The sequence below is a fragment of the Patella vulgata genome, chromosome 2, assembly GCF_932274485.2.
Source record: "Patella vulgata chromosome 2, xgPatVulg1.2, whole genome shotgun sequence".
Classification (NCBI taxonomy): Eukaryota; Metazoa; Mollusca; class Gastropoda; family Patellidae; genus Patella; species Patella vulgata.
Window position 1 is genome coordinate 88,423,125 of NC_065880.2, and position 20,502 is coordinate 88,443,626.

The 20,502-nt window shown below is 37.4% G+C and overlaps 1 protein-coding gene across 2 annotated transcripts in view; it reads left to right on the forward strand.

The window, feature by feature from the left end:
- LOC126810058 (metabotropic glutamate receptor 3) overlaps positions 1–20,502 on the forward strand; it is a 52,425-nt gene that overhangs the window by 14,487 nt on the left and 17,436 nt on the right. Inside the window, exon 1 of one of the 2 annotated variants that reach the window (XM_050535004.2) lies at positions 14,758–14,851. The exons of the other annotated variant lie outside the window; for it this stretch is intronic. The gene's annotated coding sequence lies outside the window, so the exon portion shown is untranslated. Of the gene's footprint in view, positions 1–14,757; positions 14,852–20,502 lie in introns of those variants that run through there. 2 annotated transcript variants of the gene reach the window in all.

A 20,502-nucleotide genomic window follows, 5' to 3' on the forward strand; every position in this document is an offset into this window, starting at 1 on the left:
AAAATATGTCTATGATCATAATAATGATAAATATTAATGGTTACTATTTATGATATCAGATAATAATCTTACCAATAATCAGCGATGGAGCAAAATATAAAAAAGTAAAATCCCAGGAATGTAAGTTGGTATAAAAATAGGGTTGATGTCTTATTGATTCACCTATTCTGCTTTCTTCAACAAAGTTGATTGTACATTGTGTTGATACCATACGCATAATAAATATATATCATGTAAGATTTAGATAAACAGCTCGCCATTCTTGCTGTAATAGTTCAAAAATAGATAATTGAATATTAATATATTGAAAATTGCATTCAGATTTGGCTACTTTTTTCTGAGCGACGTTATCACTGTTTGAAGATTTAGCATAGATTGTTTATTATCGTAGCAATGTTACTTGTTAATCGAGACTCAGCCTTGCCTCTCTATTTTAAAATTAAATCATTAAATGGCGATGGTATTTCAATCCGTTAACATCTTCGCCGTCCGATGGTCTAGAGAGCTGATTATAGACTTGTCATGTAAATGAATATCTAAATAATAATTTATATAACCTAATTTAATGTTAAATGTTTATTGGCTGGGTATTTTGATTTTTTGTTGACTCATTTTGATGGCATTCTAAGTTTGTAAAAGGGGGGTCACAGTGGCTAAGTGGGTAAGACGCTGGCTCGCTAGCCTACAGGTTGCGTGTTCGATCCCTGCATTTGCTGAGAAAGTTCATCCAGATTTTCCGACGTGGTTCCTCCTTGTCTGTGATACAGGACGGAGGGCCTGAAAAGGACATCTGTCTAGTCGAAAAACCGACGTCCCGTGTACACATTGGCGTGCACGTAAAAGAAAATCCCTTGACAGTTGGAATTCGATATAAGAGTAGGTCGTATATATAGTGCCGCTGTCCGGGCAAAATTTCCCTCATAGCACACTGTATGGCGTATACCCGTCTTCATTAGCCCAGTTCGGAGCAGAACAGTAGGACGTTAAACCCCATTTCATTTCTTTTCATTTCAAGTTTGTAAAAGAACTTACATCACATGTTTGCCCAACAGGGTTTATATGGTAAAGTGTTAGACTTTTTAAAAGAGACAGGATTTTATCATAAATTAATATATATATATATATATATATATATATCATTTCATTTTTATATTTAATATTTATATGCATAAAAGTTGTATTTTATTTTTAATTTTACTAACCGTGATATTGTTTTTATTTATTGTTTGGCGCAATATAGCCCTGTTGGAGCTGACGTGCCATAAAACCACATTTCATTTCATTTCATTTTGTAAAAGAACGTTTAACAGAATCGGACAAAATAAATACCTGCAATAAGCAGATTTAGCTCTGACATAATGCATCTTTAAAGGTATTTTCATGGTAATATGTAATTAAGATGTATTCAACTTAAATATCTAACATTTAATTAAAAAAGCATCACCGTATTATGGATTGGGATCTGAGTATGACGTCATCACAGCCATCTTGGAATTTTGAAATCCACCGATCGATGCGTAGTCGTTATGGGACCTAACACGCTAAATGTCATATTGATAGTACATGAATTGACGGAACTAAAGTTTTTAGTATGTTGCTTCAATGGTCAGTCTCATACAAAAGTTGTAGCAAAGGCATGGCCATTTGTTGCTCTGTGGTAAAAACAAACTTGGGGCCGAACGAAAAGTTTGGAAGAATTTGGGACCGGGAAACATGACCAGAATTATTGAAGTCAGCGCGGAAATTAACGGTGATCTGCTTGCTTTCGACTCCGGGAAGAGTTGTCCTCTTTGTTTCTTGAGCCTGGTTCGTGAAGATTATTATATCGAAGATGGCTAATTTGTAAGTTTACAATAATATGTACAATAGCAGCAGATAAAGTAGATCTAGGCGATGTATAAATATTATTTCAACTTGTACCGAGTACATGTTCAGGATTTCATCTAAGAACTTATCTCGAGTAGGAATCAATGTAGTTAAAGATATCATCTTTTAAAATAGTTATCGATATATGTACTCCCTGCCGTCATTATAAACATCGAACTCTACTCGAGTAAAAAAAAAATTAAACTGTTTAAAGTTGCCTATTGTTATATAAATTATTTTTTAGACATTTATTCACATGACAGGCCTATAATCAACTCCCTGGACCATCTAATGGCAAAGATTTAATTGGATTTAAACACAAGCTCCGATTTTAAGTATATTAGAACACCGCGACCATATAAGAGTTTAGCGATAAAATAGATACTCGAGACTTAGTATGGATTATTAAGTACCATTGCTACAATAACGAGAGAGAGAGAGAGAGAGAGAGAGATAGAGAGATGGGATTTAACGTCCACTCTAGACAAACTAGGTCATTTGAGGACTAACATATGGTTCAGTTTTATTTCAACAATTCACCTGCGTGTAGGGGTCTTTAGCAGTGGGAGGAAACCGGATGCTAAACTATCTACGCTACATTTGGTCAAAATGTCAAAGAATAAAGAGATTTTCAATATATTCATTTGCCATTTGTTATGTTTGAACGACCAGCTCTTTATCTAAATCTTACATAACGTATACTTAAAGTCTTAATGTTATAGAATCACTTGAAAACCACAATATTGTGAAAGTTGAATCTCTAATATATAAATCAGTTCAATAATGGTTCAACCGTTCAGAATTCACAAAGATATAACGAATTAAAAATTCCATCGATCAATGCTGATCCCTGTGTAACAAGATGGAAGCCATCTTTAATTGTCGTGAACCAGATTGGTGGACGTGTTTTTAATCTGAATGAATGCACAGATTATTTAGCTTCGGTATTTTGATTTTGAGTTCTTAATCAATCTGAATACAAACTAGTGAGGGTTAACCCTAAAACATGCATTTAAAAGAGCTAAATCTGTCTTTCGGTAGGCATTAAATATTATCTATATTAATTAGACATTAATTAACTTAATAAGACCATAACCAACTCTCGTTGCATCTTTAGTCTGCTATATTTAGTGCATTTGAATACGGATTGATGTGGATGAAATAAGCGTAAAAATGGATAATCGAGACTTTGTTTATTATCGTAACAACGGTAGTAGTGACGATCGAGGCTAGCCTGAAATTGAATCGCTAATATCTAGGTTCAGAGTGAAACAATTTGACTGACATTTTCAGCATATTCTCTTTTCATTATCTATATTTTAACTATTATAGCGAGAACTGTCAGCTTTTTTATCTAATCTTACCTAATTCCCCTTTAATGAATTTGATATTTTCCGAAAAACACAATCATGTATCTTTACATTAATATGTATTTCAAGAACAGTTCCTTTGGAGTTTTAAAGATGGGTTCCCGCATACAAACTGGGTGATTTAATGGTATATATGGACCAAAAACATATTCAAACTAATTAATTTGTCATAATTATGCTTCAAATCCTTCTCAAACATTGTAATTGCGAAGGAATGCCCTGCTATTAAAATTCGATCAATCCAGGTCATGTTTACGTCACGTCTAGGGAGTCAGAGGAGAATTCATTGCATACATAAGACGATGTTGTCTTTAATCGCTTACTATTTATTACAAATATCGAATCCTAATTAAATTCTCGGATTCTCCACTACCCGCGTCTTTTTCTGTCGTTTTTATCTCAGAAAGTATTGTACGTCTAACTCTTCATAAAGTTTATCAACTTGTACATCAAGCGCTCAATGTTCGCTTGTGACCTTTGACATCACGCGTGCAGAAGTTCCTAATCGTCGGGCTGTTGATTAGGGGAACCCTTACATTTTTGTCCTGTAAACGCTCCATGAATGTTTTTCGGCGAATCCAGTATTTTTCTAGTAAGATTGGATATCTCTACTTTCCATATATACCAAAATTGCCATACTTTTATTGGAAATAACCACCCGATAAATACTTTTCTGGGAACCCATCTTTAAGACGCTACGGTTATGCAATCTGATTAAAACACAGATCCTATTTCGTTTTGTTTCTTTTAGTTCAAAATTTAGTTTTACTTGTCTTGACTACACTAGGATCTGGAACAGTTATAGACAAATGTATCTGGGACTTTTTGCGTAATGGAAACTGCCAGAACCTTATTTACGTACGTAAAAAGAGCGGGCTAGGCCGAATCTGATTAAAACACAAATCCTATTTCGTTTCATTTTTTCATAGTTCAAAATTTCGTTTTACTTGTCTTTACTACACCAGGATCTGGAAGAGTTGTTATATAACCCACGGTCTGGGTGATGTGAGGGATTAGGCAATCAAACGGTCTGTTACGGCGAGTTTTTGGCGTGAGGTCCACGGAACTGTGGGTAAACCACTAGAAACATCAACGCTGATCAAATGACTGACGTCATTGGGTCAAAAGCCGCTCTAATGACCTCTGACGCGACCTTCTACTACTTCATGTAGTAGAGGCCATCGAAAGTATAAAAAAAAACGAAAAGAAATATATAGATCTGTATTTTAATGTGATTGGGGCTGGGTAGTGGATTGCTCTAAAGACCTGTGGACACAGTGGCCTGTGTAAGAAAGCAAAATATTCGGACACCAACTTTCCGACGTGTTTTCCCTTTGTCAGTGGTGCAGGACACAGGGCCTAACAAGGACAGCTGTCTATTCGTTCGGATGGTCCCGTGTATACATTGGCATGCATGTAAAAGATCCCTTGGCAGTTGGAATTCGATATAAACGTAGACCATAGTGACGCTGTCCGGGCAAAATTTCCTTCATAGCACAATGTATGGCGTATGCCTGTCTTCATTAGCCCAGTCGAAGCAGAACAGTAGGAGGTTAAACCCCATTTCATTTTATTTCATTTCTTACACCAACCTTCTCTAACTGGCCTGGTTTCGAATCCCCGGTTGTACGTGGCAAGGAGTAGGGTCGCCTGTCCAACCTCGTGGGTTTTCTCCGGGTCCTCCGGTTTCCTCCTACTGCTAAAGACCCCTACGCGCAAGCAAATTATTGAAATAAAATTAAACCATATGTTAGTCCCGAAATTACCTAGTTTGTGTCGAGTGGACGTTAAACCCTATTTCTCTCTCTCTCCAACCTTCTCTATAAATTATTTCACATTGTTCACAAATCATTCTAACACTTAAGTTAAGAATTTACTCAACTTTCAATCACTGTTTATGGGAAATATCTTTGATCCAGAAACACAAAACATTGCACATAGTTTCTTATTGATGTATTTTATACATTAAAACAAAAGTTTTTAGTTTTTAGTTAAAATAAGGCGAACAAATTTGTGTAAATTCTTAACTTATGTCTGGGAATGCTTTGTGAACTCGGGGGTCTTATATCAACCGGAGTAGGACAGCGTTACAAAACAGTATGGGGGGTTGGATGGCTGAATGGGTAGCATGTGCGCGCTGTATCATAAAGTCTCACATTGAGTCAACTGGTTGTACGTGACAAGGAGTAGGGTTGCCTGTCCGACCTTGTGGGTTTTCTCCGGGTCCTCCGGTTATCTTCCAATGCTAAAGACCCCTACGCGCAAGCGAATTAATGAAATAAAATTGAACTATGTCTTTGTCCAAAAGAGAGTGGACGTTAAACCCCATTTCTCACTCTCTACAAACCAGTATACTAATTGTTGCATATGGAGGTCATTTAGGGCGGAGATCCATTCTCGAAGTAGAGTAGACAGTCCTCTGTGTACAGAATACTTTTAGTTTTCATAAATGGACAACATCGCCCTTTATCTCGAGACAATGCCAATTCATTCATCATGTCCATATAGCCAATAAGTAAATATATAATATATAATTGTAATTTATGGTGTCATGTTGTGATAAAGATTAGGTCAATATACATCACCCAATTCAACAAAAGGTCTTAATTACAGCTAATTATTTAATATAATACACGGAACGAAAGACAAATATACAAAATCTCTATCATCGTTTTACCTTGTGTATTATTTACCTTCATATATGGCCTTACGGTTTGTTTATCGTAAAGGTTTATTTTGACAGTTCTTAGTAGTGATAATGGCGCCATATATAATACTTAATAGGAATAACTTTAACATTTACTTTGTCATCTGTTTCTTAATAACCTTTCTGAAGTTTAGAAAAAAAAAATCAATCTAATTAACCTATTTCGTTTCGTTTTTTATAGTTCAGAATTTCGTTTTACTTGTCTTTAATACGCTAGGGCATCGCAAGTGTAAACAAAAAAAAAACGAAACGAAATATAGATCTGTATTTTAATCAAATTGGAAACAAAATAAATACATATTCTTCTTCATAGAGACAAAGACAAAAGTTGTGAATTGAACCGAAACCAATTAAAGCTCTAAATATGAATCTTAAATCTGTTCCATTAATTTGTAGATGAATAACCCTTATTTAAAACAAATAATGGTAGAAGATATGGTTGAGACCAAAATACAATAGGTACAAATCGAAATTAATTTTAAAATATTGATGATGCTAATTTTTTTTCATTTAACGCCAGCTAGATCTGTTTGTTAATGCCTAAATCAATATTTGTCAAGGTCGTTGAGATGTAAATAAGGTTATTAGGGCGCGCGATTGCTGGCGAGATTGTAGGTTAGGGTTAAGGTAAGCGTCCAGAGTTGGGGTTAGGGTTAGGATTAGCTCTAGCCCTGTTTACATCTCGTGACCTTTGACCGTTTAACAAAATCGAAGTCCAAATAAGGACAAGAAGTTTGGTTTATTTCCAAGATGGTGGTTCTCTACCAAAAATCACGAATATCTTGTGGTGTCTAAACCCAATAGTGTTGGAGATATTCGCGATTTTAGGTAGAAAGTCGCCATCTTGGATTTGATCCCCCCGCACCATCCAAAGATCCCCAATACCACCAATACCTCACTTAACGGAAAATGTTTTGGGTTCGGGGCGATAAACCACAAACCATATCCGACCGAAACCCTAGCAACCATCGCTTGTTTAACCCTTTGGTTTTCACAAATCATAGGGTCACTCGTTGAACCCTTTCCTTTGTCAGAGATCTGAGACCGCTAAACATCCTCGCAGCACTTTAGACCATTTAAACAACACACAAAGTTATTGGTAATATGTTTTTGAGTGTGTGAGAGAGGAATAAATAAAATAAAAAAACCCGGGTCAATATTGAACCCTTATGAACATGAAAGGAGAGAGAGAGAGAGGAGCAGGGTAACTGGAGGGACCCGGAGAAAACCCACGAGGTTGGACAGGCGACCCTACTCCTTGTCACGTACAAATCCTCAATGATAGACCTTGCGATACAAATACACAGAAGGTGTGCACCCAAGACCCAAGTGGGAATCGAATCTACGCCACATGACAAGCGTCACCCCCTCCCCCCACCACCACCACCACGACCACGCCCCTCCGAGATTAACGTGTAGTGAAGGCAAATATCACATAATAACACCATGTCGGGTGACTGAACAGTACGAGCGTACCCTCAGGAATAACTTAATTCTACGTTGTAGTAAAGATATTCCAGTAGAGTGTATCTGTTTGTAATTAATGCTTAATGAGTTGTAGATGATTGAGTCAATATAATGATAGACATTAAGACTAATTATTTTGTGTCCCTGGTCTAATCAATAAAACAATTAAAACCGAAATAACTTAGATTAAAATATTAACTACTGAGCGACAATTTCAATCTGATTAAAACACAGATCCTATTTCTTTTAAAATTTCGTTTTACTTGTTTTCACATCACTAAGATCTTGAAGAGTTGTTATATAACAGGTGTTCTAGTTGATGTGAGGAATTAGACAATGGAACGGTCTGTTACGGCGAGTTCTTGTCGTTTTCTGCACAGAACTGTGGGTAAACCCCCAGAAACGTCAACGCTGATTGAGTAATCAATGTCTGACGTCATAAGGTTAAAAGCCGCACGTATGATCCCAGTACATCTGGTCAGATCATCATGTAGTATAGGTAAATGAAATAAAATGAAATGGGGTTTAACGTCCTACTGTTATGCTCCTATCTGGGCTAATGAAGACGGGCATACGCCATACAGTGTGCTATGAGGGAAAATTTGCCCGGGCAGCGGCGCTACGGCTGGTGGATTCAGCCAAACAAGGAGGAGAGGGTACATTACCCTATGAGTTTTATCTCCAAGCTGCTTAGTATTAAACCAGCACGGGTCTGTATTAGTCGGTAAACCGACTCAAGCCTTTTACCGAGTGGACATTAAACACCCTACCCACTCTCTCTCTCTCTCTCTCTCTCTCTCTTTCTCTCACCCACCCACTGTTAAAGACCCCTACGCGCAAGCGAATTATTGAAATAAAATTGAACCATGTCAGACGTTAAACATGATTACAATAGAACGCCATCTTCTTGATTGGAATACATGTCAATTCGACTGCATTAGGTAACACATCTACTATATATAATATTGTACAAATAAAAGAGTTAATATTGTAAAATCTAATCATTTCGATTGCTAAGGCTGAAACTCATCAAATAGCATGATATCTTTATTAAATATTTAGTCTATATTTTGATTCATATACTGGGGAATAAAGCTATTCGTATTACCATCATCACATGTTGCACAACCAAAACATTAGCTTAACAGGCTTTGAAAATGATATTAGATTTTACTTACTCGCCCAGTGATACCAAACTTTCCTAACTCGTGCAGTGATGCCAAACTTTTCTAACTCGCTCAGTGATACCTAACTTTACTAACTCGTCCAGTGATACCAAACTTTACTAACTCGCCCAGTGATACCATACTTTACTAACTCACCCAGTGATACCAAACTTTACTAACTCGTCCAGTGATACCAAACTTTACTAACTTGTCTAGTGATACCAAACTTTACTTACTTGCCCAGTGATACCAAAATTTATTAACTCAGATATTGTAACTAAACTTTACTTACTCGCCATGTGATACCAAACTTTCCTAACTCTTCCAATAGTAACACACTTTAGTAACACACTTTTCTAGCTCGCCCAGTGATACAAAACTTTATTAACTCACATTTTGATACCAAACTTTATTAACTCGCCCAATGAAGTCAAACTTTACTAAGTCGCCCAGTGATACCAAATTTTACTAACTCACATATTGATACCAACATTTACTGATTTCTTCTTCTATTAGTGTTTAAACGCCCGCGGGGTGGATGACCGAATGGTTAATGTGTGCGCGTTTGATCATAAGGTCTGTCATTAAGTTCGCCTGACCAGCCTCGTGGGTTTTCTCTGGGTCCTCCGGTTTCCTCCCACTGCTAAAGACCCCTACGCGCAAGCGAATTATTGAAATAAAATTAAACCATATGTTAGTCCCTAAATGACCTAGTTTGTGTCTAGTGGACGTTAAACCCCATTTCTCTCTCTGTCCCTTCTGGTTACTGAGTCAGCGTCTTACACTGAGCCACCGTGAATCCTGGCGATTTCTCCCAACTACTGAAATAAAATTAGTAAAACAAAACTTAACTTAGGTCGAAGTTCGTCAAATATTATGGGGAACTCGGTCGATATTCATTAAAAGTCATTTAGTTTAGTAAACTAACGAAATGCTGGAAGAGGTTATTAAACGAAATGGATATTTATAAATAATGACACATTGAGTTGACTTTGTAATTGTGCTGTAAACGACTTGACTAGGGGACTATATCGCCAAGCGCATTAGTTTTTCGAAGGTAGTGGAACAACAAAATTTTCTGGCTAAATCTATTTGTTAAGGCCAGCTTAATTTTAGTCAAGGTCTCTGAGATGTAAGTAAGGTTAGGGAGCGTGATCGTTGGCGAGATTGTAGGTTAGGCTTAAGGTAGTCCAGGGTTAGGTTTAAGAATTTGGGGGAGAGGTTAAGTCTCCACATAAATACTGACCTAGGATGATGAAAATTTGGTTCGTGATATTTCCTAGTTTTATTAAAAATACATTAGATTAATATACAAACTTTGGTTTCGCTGTTTTTATGCTGTTGGTGGCGCTGATGATCTTCCTTTGGGGTCACTTTTTGTATTCTGGTATTTGATTTCTAAAGAAAAAATAATAAATTTGAGGTTCTCGGGTGAGAGCCACATAAGTGTTTTTCCTACTAAGGATTGGATTTTATAAAAATGAGTTTTTTCCACTATCCCGGAGTTACGGCTAGGGATTCTTATAACTATGACGAAAAATTGAACTGACCTTTTCATTTAGCACTAACCAAATTTTCTGGACGTCTGGCATAGGTAAAAGAGATTATTCAAAACACAGTGCTATGTTGAATTTGTTGGTCGATAACGGCGAATTGTATACATTTTGTACAAATCAATGTCACTTTACTATGGTTCTGTATCTGCGTTCTTATATCAGCTGCTCTTATATCAACATCTAAGATTACTTTAACATGTGTGTAACTATCATTAATCGATTATCCATCTGATTAATATTGAATATGTAGCAACCAGAAATATGGACAAAACTCTGTTTAAATTGCCTTTCATCGTTAACTTATTGATGTGTTAGCAGGAGAGAGAGAGAGAGAGAGAGAGAGAGTTAGTATAACGTCCAGAGAGAGATTTGGTATAACGTCCAGTTGACACAAACTATGTCATTTCGGGACTAATATATGGTTCAACTTTATTTCCCACGAGGTTGGACAGGCGACCAGGCGCTGGTTGACTAGTCAGGAGGTCGGGGGTTCGATTTCGGTCTTATCCAGGCCATAATCAACTCTCGGTGGTATCGGATTTCTCCAATATTAAATAGATTAGAACAGTTCAGCCATATTTTGATTTAAGCTAAAAATAGAGGAGCGAGGCTTAGCTTCGAACAACCAGTACGGTGGTTGAAATTATTGCACACGTCTTGTCAAACCTTTAAAGGCCAATATCTTCGCTCGCAATAGAGTAATTTGTATGACATTTTCAAATTATTCATTTTACATTATCTATTTTCGAACTATTATAGCAAGAATAGCTAGCTCTTTATCTAAATCTTACATGATGTATCTTTAACAAAACAAGACCATAAACAACTCTCGATGGCATCGGATACTCGAGATTTTACTAGATTAGAACGGTTCGCCATTTAAAGATTGAGCGGGGGTGAATGGTTAGAAATTGCATGCTGTATCATAAGGTCTGTCAATGAGTCAACTGGCGGGGTTTTGATTCCCCGATTGTACGTGACAAGGCGTGCGCCTGTCCAATCTCGTGGGTTTTCTCCGGGACCTTCTGTTTCCTCTCATGGCTAAAGACCCCTACGCGCAAGCGAACTATTGAAGTGAAATTGAACCATGTGTTAGTCCCGAAATGACCAAGTTGGTGTCGATTGGACGTTTAACCCCATCTCTCTCTCTCTCTCTCTCTCTCTCTCACACACTACCATTAGAACTACGAAATACATTTTCTATTCATATATATTGTAGCAGTGAGAATCTTCGGTAAAAAATACACACTGGAATTATCCTTTAAACTGGTCGGCAACGGTGGCTAAATGGGTAAGACGCTGGCTCGCTAGCCTGGAGGTCGGGTGTTCGATCCCTGCTAGTATGTAAGGATTAAATAAAATATACACAATTAAACATCAAAGACAATAATTACAAATAATAGAAATAGTCTAAACTATTGATGAGTTGACTGTCCACCATCGATTACCAAAATTAATGGCTTCAGGTATAATTGAAAGAAATCTATTGAAGTTTAAATAAGTTATTCATTGGGCATTAAATGAATGAATGAATGAATGAATTAAAGGGACGGATGAATAAAAGCACGAATTATATCCCCATTACAATATCCCATTAGTGTTTTCAATTATTTTAATCTTTATAACCACATAAGAACCTTTTGTATGGCAATTTTTGTTGTCCTTTGGAATTTACATTTTCTGTCAGGTTTTGTTGAATATGCATGAGGCGGAAGGGTCAGGAAGTAAACAGGCTAATTTTACATTTTCTGCCAGATTTGGTGAATATTCATGATTTTGAGTCGGAAGGATCAGGGACGATTACGCTTCTGCTGTTCACTGTAAAGATATCATTAACCTACGGAAACCTATAAGGGTCAAAAGAGAAAAACTGTTTATTTCGTAATTACGAATTAATATCTCGTAATTACGAATTAATATCTCGACATTTCGCAATTACGTGTTAATTACTCGTAATTACGACATAATAATCTAAAACAAAATTAATTTGATTGGCCCCAATGGTCTTCCGTATAACCTAAGTAGTAAATATATAGATTAGCAATGTTTTGGAGAATCTATATTTAAGTATGAACTACTCGGGTCGTTGATGATTAATCTATTCTATTTTAATCCACTTGTTATTATCATCATCACCTTAAACAAGCTAATCTTGAATAATTAGAAACACTATTCCTTTTATTGATCAATGTGTGGGACATGTCGGTTCGACATAGTCTTAATAACTGTATAAATGAAATACTGTTTAACGTCTTACTGTTCTGCTCCGACTGGGCTACTATTATATCGAACTCCAAATGCCAAGGGATCTTTTACATGCACGCCAGTGTATACACGGGACCTCTGTTTTTCGTTCCATCCGAACGACTAGACAGGCACAACTGACTAACGGGGGGTTGGATGGCTGAATGGTTAGCGTGCACGCGCTGTATCATAAAGTCTGTCATTGAGTCGACTGGCGTGGTTTCGAATCCCCGGTTGTACGTGACATGGAGTAGGGTCGCCTGTCCAATCTCGTGGGTTTTCTCCGGGTCCTCCGGTTTCCTCCCACTGCTAAAGACCCCTATGCGCAAGCGAATTATTGAAATAAAATTAAACCATATTTTAGTCCCGAAATGACCTAGTTTGTGTCGAGTGGACGTTAAACCCCATTTCTCTCTCTCTCTCACAACTGACTACCGTTGTTTTGTTACGATAATAAACAAAGTCTAGATTATCCATTTTTTATGGTTATTTCATCCACAACAAAACGGACGTTAACCCCATCTCTCTCTCTCTCTCTATTTCTCTCTCTCTCCCTCTCTCTCTCTCTCTCTCTCTCTCTCTCCAACGCTCAAGAAATCAAGTCAGGAAATCAACTAGTTTGTATTGAGTGGGTTGGTAATAAACTCCCGCCCTCCCTTCCTTCCTTTAAATATATATATGACACTGAGAATTCGTTCTATTTATAAACATTCAACCAATTATCCACTAGGTCACAAGTGATATGGTTAATTGGTCAAAGAGTACGTGACATGTCAATTTCCGACGAGGCTGTTTCATACTTTTACTCGCTCATCTCATTACAGTTTAAATACATTATAAAATAATTATCTTTGCTTTCTGATTCACCTTATTCTGTTATGACTTGAGGCGATATCCTTATAATAAGCTAGGCCTTATTTCATAATGTGACGGGGTTGGATGGGCGAATGGTTAGCACGTGCGCGTTGTATCATAAGGTCTGTCAATTTTGTGGGTTTTCTCCGGGTCCTCCGGTTTCCTCGTTCATACTATGATTAAAGGGGCGTTATGGAAGATTAGATAAAGAGCCGACAGTTTTCGCTATAATAGTTAAAAACAAGATAATGTAATGGGAATATGGTGAAAGTTTCAGTCAAATTGCTCCACTCTGAACCATGATTATTCATTTTTGGATTTAATCATCATTGAGCATTGAGCAACAGATCGGGTTCAAATCCAGTGAAAATCTGACACATAAGATGGCATCGAGAGTTGATTATGGTCTCTTCGTGTTAATAAATGTCTAATTAATAATTTATATAACATTTAAGACCTAAAGAAAGACCTGCAATAGGCAGATTTAGCTCTTGTATAATGTATGTTTAATAATTAATAATAATAAGTCCATTTATATCACGCTAATTCCATAGACGTGCTCGTAGCGCTACAAAAAAACGCTATCACTCTTAAAAAATTTCTCAAATAAGTACGTTTTCAATCTTGATTTAAAGGAGTCTAATGATGGACTAGATTGAAGATTTTCATGTAGCGAGTTCCACAAATTGGCAGCAACAACACTGAATGAGCGAGCGCCAAAGGAACTGAGTTTATATTTTGGGACAACAAGGTTGTTCTTAGTACTTGGGTTTGGTGATCGGACTAGCCCGGAGGTCAGGTGTTCAATCCCTGATTTGGCCGAGAAAGTTCATCCAGATTTTCAGGCGTGGTTCTCCTTTCTTAGTGATGCAGGACGAAGGGCCTGACAAGGACATCTGTCTAGTCGTTCGGATGGGACGCAAAACCGAGATCACGTGTACACATAGGCGTGCACGTAAAAGATTCCTTGACAGTTTTAATTCGATATAAGAGTAGGCCGTAGTGCCGCTGTCCGGGCAAAATTTCCCTCATAGCACACTGTATGGCGAATGCCTGTCTTCATTAGCTCAGTTCGGAACAGAATAGTAGGACCTTAAACATACGAAATCAAACCCCATCTCTCTCTCTCTCTCCCTCTCTTTCTCTTAGCCCAGTTCGGAGCAGAACAGTAGGACGTTAAACCCAATTTCATATAAATTTCATTTTGTTTTTGATAATATATGATATTAACCCCTCTCTCTCTCTCTCTCTCTCTCTCTCTTCAAGAGGTTATTTACGAGATAATCATAATTCATAAATACGGAATTTACGAGGTAATCTTTGTTCGTAAACACTCTTGTTTTGAATAACGTCAGTTTTATTATACATAGAGAAGGGAGGCCAACCAACCACAGATCGGTCTACAAGGATAGATCATACTATTCTCCCTTAATATCATATTCACAGAAAATCTCATATTAATTTCACGGATTGCTGCGTAGTAAGAGGACGACATCCTTATGTCAACCGGTCTTACGTATTGTGAAGTTGATTACATCCTTACTGTCATAACCTTGTTTATTTCTCGACTCGACAACATTGTACTAGAAACATCCATTGATTGACATTGTTAATAATCGGGTAAGTTTATTAATAAATTTATCTTATTAAAATGCTACTCGGGCGAATTTTACAACTTTCTTTTTATCAAATATCTCATTGTGCAGTTTAACGGTATAAACTGTCGTATTGCTGGTTTCTGAGGGTTGCAGATCATTCCATGAGTATAACGGCGATAACTCGTTAAAACTGTATTTTTAATACGTAATGGTCCAAAACAAGCTACCGATGGCAATAGCTATAGGAAATGAAATGGGTTTTAACGAACTAGGGTACGGCTCCGACAGGGTTAATAAAGACGGGCATGCCATTCTTTCATTGGACAAGACCCGTAGCCTTACAGATTTTGTAAATAAAGGACATGACCACGGTTTCACAAAGCAATCTCAGATTTAAGTTAAGAACTTACTCAACTTTCAGTCACTATTTATGACAAATATCTTTGATCCAGAAACACAAAACTTTGCATCTAGTTTCTTAGTGATGTATATGATACACTAAAACTGAGAGGGTGTGCTGTTTGTCTTATCTTGACGTATATTAGGACTTCTTATGCTGGGGGTGCGTATCTCTAATACGTCGAAACACAGCGCTCTCACAATATTTATTATTCAAGGAGCTTTAATCTATAAGAAATTAAGTAATATTTATTTGACGTCGAATTGGGTTTATTAACGAATGAACATAATTGACCGTATTTCGTCTCTTATATTTATACCCAATCGCTATCGCCAATTTATATCTAAATAATAATTAAACAACACATATTTGAACATGTACATGATAAGAGTTAAACATATAATACAAAATGAGATAAAAAATTAACATATTTACATTACTGAGACCTAACCCAAATATAGGTACATACTAAATCAATGACTAAGATGCATGTTACGTAATATTAAATTATTTTCAAATAGATGTTCAGAAAAGGTAAACAGGTGGATTAGAACTTTATAGGTTCGGATTAAAGATTAACTTATCCACTTTAAAGCAATAAGTCAATTTAGATAAGTAATTACATGTATATCTAAATACGTACTATAACAAAACAACAAAAGTTTTATATAGGGGGGGGGGGGGGTGGCCGAGTGGTTAGCACGTGCGTGCTGTATCATAAGGCCTGGCATTGAGTCAACTGGCGTGGTTTCGAATCCTCGGTTGTACGTGACAAGGAGTAGGGTCGCCTGTCCAACCTCGTGGGTTTTCTCCGGGTTCTCCGGTTTCCTCCCACTGCTAAAGACCCCTACGCGCAAGCGAATTATTGAAATAAAATTAAACCATGTGTTAGTCCCGAAATGGCCTGGTTTATGTCGAGTGGACGTTAAACCCCATTTCTCTCTCTCTCTCTCCCTCTCTCTCTCTCTCTCTCTCTCTCTCTCTCTATATATATATATATATATATATATATATAGGCCTCCTGAAACCTAAACGAATTTATGCTGACGAGGGGAATAAAAAAAATGTCACATCGTAATATAGTAATGCTAATATCAAACAGATTAATCTAATTGATGAAATAAAAAATAAAAAAACCAAATGTTGACCGTATGGTGTATTATGGCGTGAATCATGTTTTAAATTGTAAATATATACGGCGAAACTGATAAATAATTCATATAGATAGAACAATTCATTAAGCCACTTCCGGTCGTGTTTATTCAGTGTCACTGTTAATCTCTTCCTGTGTATCATATTAAAACAGAGAGAGAGAGAGAGAGAGGAGAGAGAGAGAGAACGGGAGAGAGAGAGAGAGAGAGGGGGGAGAGAGAGATTGGTTTAACGTCAACTCGACACAAACTAGGTCATTTCGGGACTAATATATGGTGCAATTTTATTTCAATAATTCGCTTAGGGGTCTTTGGCAGAGCAGTGGGAGGAAACCGGTTTACCCGGAGAGATATGGGTTTAACTTCCACTTGACACAAACTAGGTCATTTCGGGACTAACATTTCCATAATTCGCTTGAGCGTTGGGATCTTTAGCAGAGCAGTGGGAACCGGAGGACCCGGAGAGAGATGGGTTTTAGCTTACACTTGACACAAACTTGGTCATTTCGGGACTAACATATGGTGCAATTTTATTTTAATAATTCGCTTGAGCGTAGGGGTCTTTTAGCAGTGGGAGGAAACCCAAAACTACTAGAAACATCAAGCATTAATTGCAAGCTTGTGGACTCATTTAAAATGTACTTTTAAAAGGTAAGAAAACTAAGCGTGTATGCTTGTATGGAAGAGAGCGTTAAGCCCAAGAAGTAGAAGAATTGAGTGTATGAAAAAAAGTGTAAAAAATGCGAGAAGTGGAAGAAAAGAATGCGACAAAGCCAGCAGTTCTAAATAAATTTATGCTAAAAATTAAAATGGCCACAATGAACTTTCCCGGCCAATGCAGAGATCAAACACCCGATCTCTAGGCTAGCGAGGCAGCGTTTTACCCACTTAGCCACCGTGAACCCCCTAAATTATAGGACATAGTAATGTGAGAAAGAGAGATATTTTAAACGTCAAACAGATGAAATACGCAATGCTTCATAAACTTATTGATTATTTAAAAATACTAAAATGAATTTAATATAAAATTGTACATGTATTTAGACTGCCGTTGTTAAATTAAAACAACAATATGTTACCAACCCACGTAGTTTGATTCTGTTTCCGTCTACGTTGAATCATATTGGTGGAAATTTACCATACACAATTTCAATTTTTTTTTAAAATTTCCTGCTTTTCTGCACCAATCGGATTTTAATAATCAATTAGTGTGATATGAGGGACATTTGCTCTCTAATGCACGTAAAAGATCCCTTGGCAGTTGGAATTCGATATAAGAGTAGGCGATAGTGCCGCTGCCCGGGCAAAATTTCCCTCGTAGCACACTGTATGGCGTATGCCCGTCTTCATTAGCCCAGTATAGGAGCAGAACAGTAGGACGTTAAACCCCATTTCATTTCATTTCATTTCATTTCTACATGCACACCAACGGGGCCTCGATATTTTGTCCCATCCGAATGACTACACCTCATACATTGCCAGGTCCTCTGTCCTTCACCAATAACAAGGGGAAACCACGCCAGAAAATCCTGTGGTACTGAAGCATGGTACAATTTTATTTCAATAAATCACTTGCGTAATAATAATAATAATAATTCGTGATCACCCCTGAAAGTGTGCAACATTGATTTATACTAAAAACAGTTTGATTAAAACACAAATCCTAATTCGTTTCGTTTTTTATAGTTCAAAATTTCGTTTTACTTGTCTTTACTACACTAGGATCTGAAAAAGTTATTATATTACCGGTGTTCTGGTTGAAGTGAGCGATTAGCCAATGAAACGGTCTGTTACAGCTAGTTCCTGGCGTGCGATGCACGGAACTGTAGGTAAACCACTAGAAACGTCAACGCTGATTGATTAATGTCTGACGTCATAAGGTCAAAAGCCGCTCTACCACCCCCTGACGCGACCTTCCAGTACAACCGGCCAGATCTTCATGTAGTGTAGACCATCGAATGTATAAAACAAACGAAACGAAATATAGATCTGTATTTTAAAGATACATTATGTACAATTTAGATAAAGAGCTAGCCATTCTTGCTATAATAGTTCGACAGTTGATGATGTAAAATGAATATATTGAAAATTTCATTCAAATTACTCTATTGCAAGCGAAGATATTAGCCTTTGAAGGTTTGAATGGTGCAAACATTTATTCAGACATAAGAGGTCAATAGTACAATTCATTTTTAACATTAAGGAAATATTAAGACTGTAAAACGTTATTTACTTTGTATTATCCATTTACTACTTTGCAGTCATTTAAATACACGTATTTCCTCAATAAACTTTTGTAATTTTTATTCGCGTTATTAATTAAACATACATTATGCAAGAGCTAAATCTGCCTATTGCGGGTCTTTCTTTAGGTCTTAATTAGACATTAATTAACTTATCCAGACCATAATCAATTCTCGATGTCATCGCTAGCCTGTGATATTTACTGGATTTGAATACATTACTGGAGAGAGAGAGAGAGAAAGAGAGAGAGAGAGTAGTGCTGTACTAGAACGTTGTTATGTATCTGGTGAACGACGGAAAGACAGAAAGAATGAAAAATATCTGTTGTGTGTAGACAGCTTTACATTGTCATTCGTGGTCTTTAACGGCCGCTTCCGCAGAGGGTGATGTTTTCTTATCTTTACTTTATCGTCTTGTCGCACGCGCAGGGATCTTTATTGTGGGAGGAAATCGGACTACCGGGAGTAAAATGACGAGATTGAGAAGGCGCCCCTATCTCCAGGCCACAAACGGTCACATCAGGAATCGAATTCACAACCGCAAGCCAGAGTTGACCGACCGTCACCCTACTACTACTACTACCTGGTGCTTTAATGTCTGCTTTCATTTCTACTCGTATTTCACTACCTGTAATTTGAAGTATTGTAAACTGTTTGATTGGCAATTCAATACCTTAGGAGGAAAAAACATCATGAAGTATAGGGTTAGGGCTATTTAATTACATAGAAGGTTTGTTAGATCAAAAATAACAAAATATATCTCCGTATATGGTTTGAGTGAGAAATGAAATGAAATGAAATGGGGTTTAACGTCCTATTATTCTGCTACAACTGGGATAATGAAGACGGGCATACACCATACAATGTGCTATGAGGTAAATTTTTCCCGGGCAGCGGCACTATGGCCTACTCTTATATCGTCTCCCGTCCTGCACCACTGACAAGGGGAAACCACGTCGGAAAATCCCAATGAACTTTCTCGGCCAATGCAGCGATCGAGCACGCGACCTCCAGACTAGCGAGCCAGCGTTTGAGTGAGAAACCCCACGAGGTTCGGCATGCGATTATATTCCTCGTCATAAACAGGGAAAGGTAACATAGATTTATACAAGCACGAGCGTGGATGCATGCCCGAAGTCCCCCTTTTCACTCGATTGTCACTATTTTTGGTATTGAGACAATTCAATTCCGTACCGTTCAATCAAGTAACCCCCAAAATTTTCAAATAAACTGAAATTCAATGAAATATGACATCAACAATATAAAGATTCATTGGTATTACCGGTCATCATCATAACTGCTTCCGGTGAACCTGCTCAGTGGCTGCACTGGAATAAACCCGGTACAGCGGCCTATATTATTACATACAACCGGATTCTGACCAAAATAGAGTAATGATCTAATATTTTATTGAGACAATCCTAACTATACTGTCGTAAGTAGAGTTACCGGACTTCAAAGGAGCTCGCGCACGATAATTTCCGTTCCATATTTACAAAGATATGATGACTACAACAATTCGGCTACATAAATAAGTCAGCGCTACATATTGAGGTCAGGTGAAATATTTTGATTGGATCTTTTTAATAATTTTTTTTCTATGTGTGTAATGAGAGGAGGGAGAATTTTGCCAGGGCAACGCCGCTCCGACCTACTTTTCTTTGATATCCGACTGCCGAGTGTTTTTTACGGGCACGTCAATTTGGATCGGGGTTTTTCGTCCCACCCGAACGATGGAGCAAACCTGAATTTGTCACCCATGACAAGTAAACATGTAGTGGCCGGGTAGGAGATCGAGAGAGAGAGAGAGAGAGACATGGGGTTTAACGTCCATATGGTTCAATTTTATTTCAATAATTTGCATGCATGTAGGGGTCTT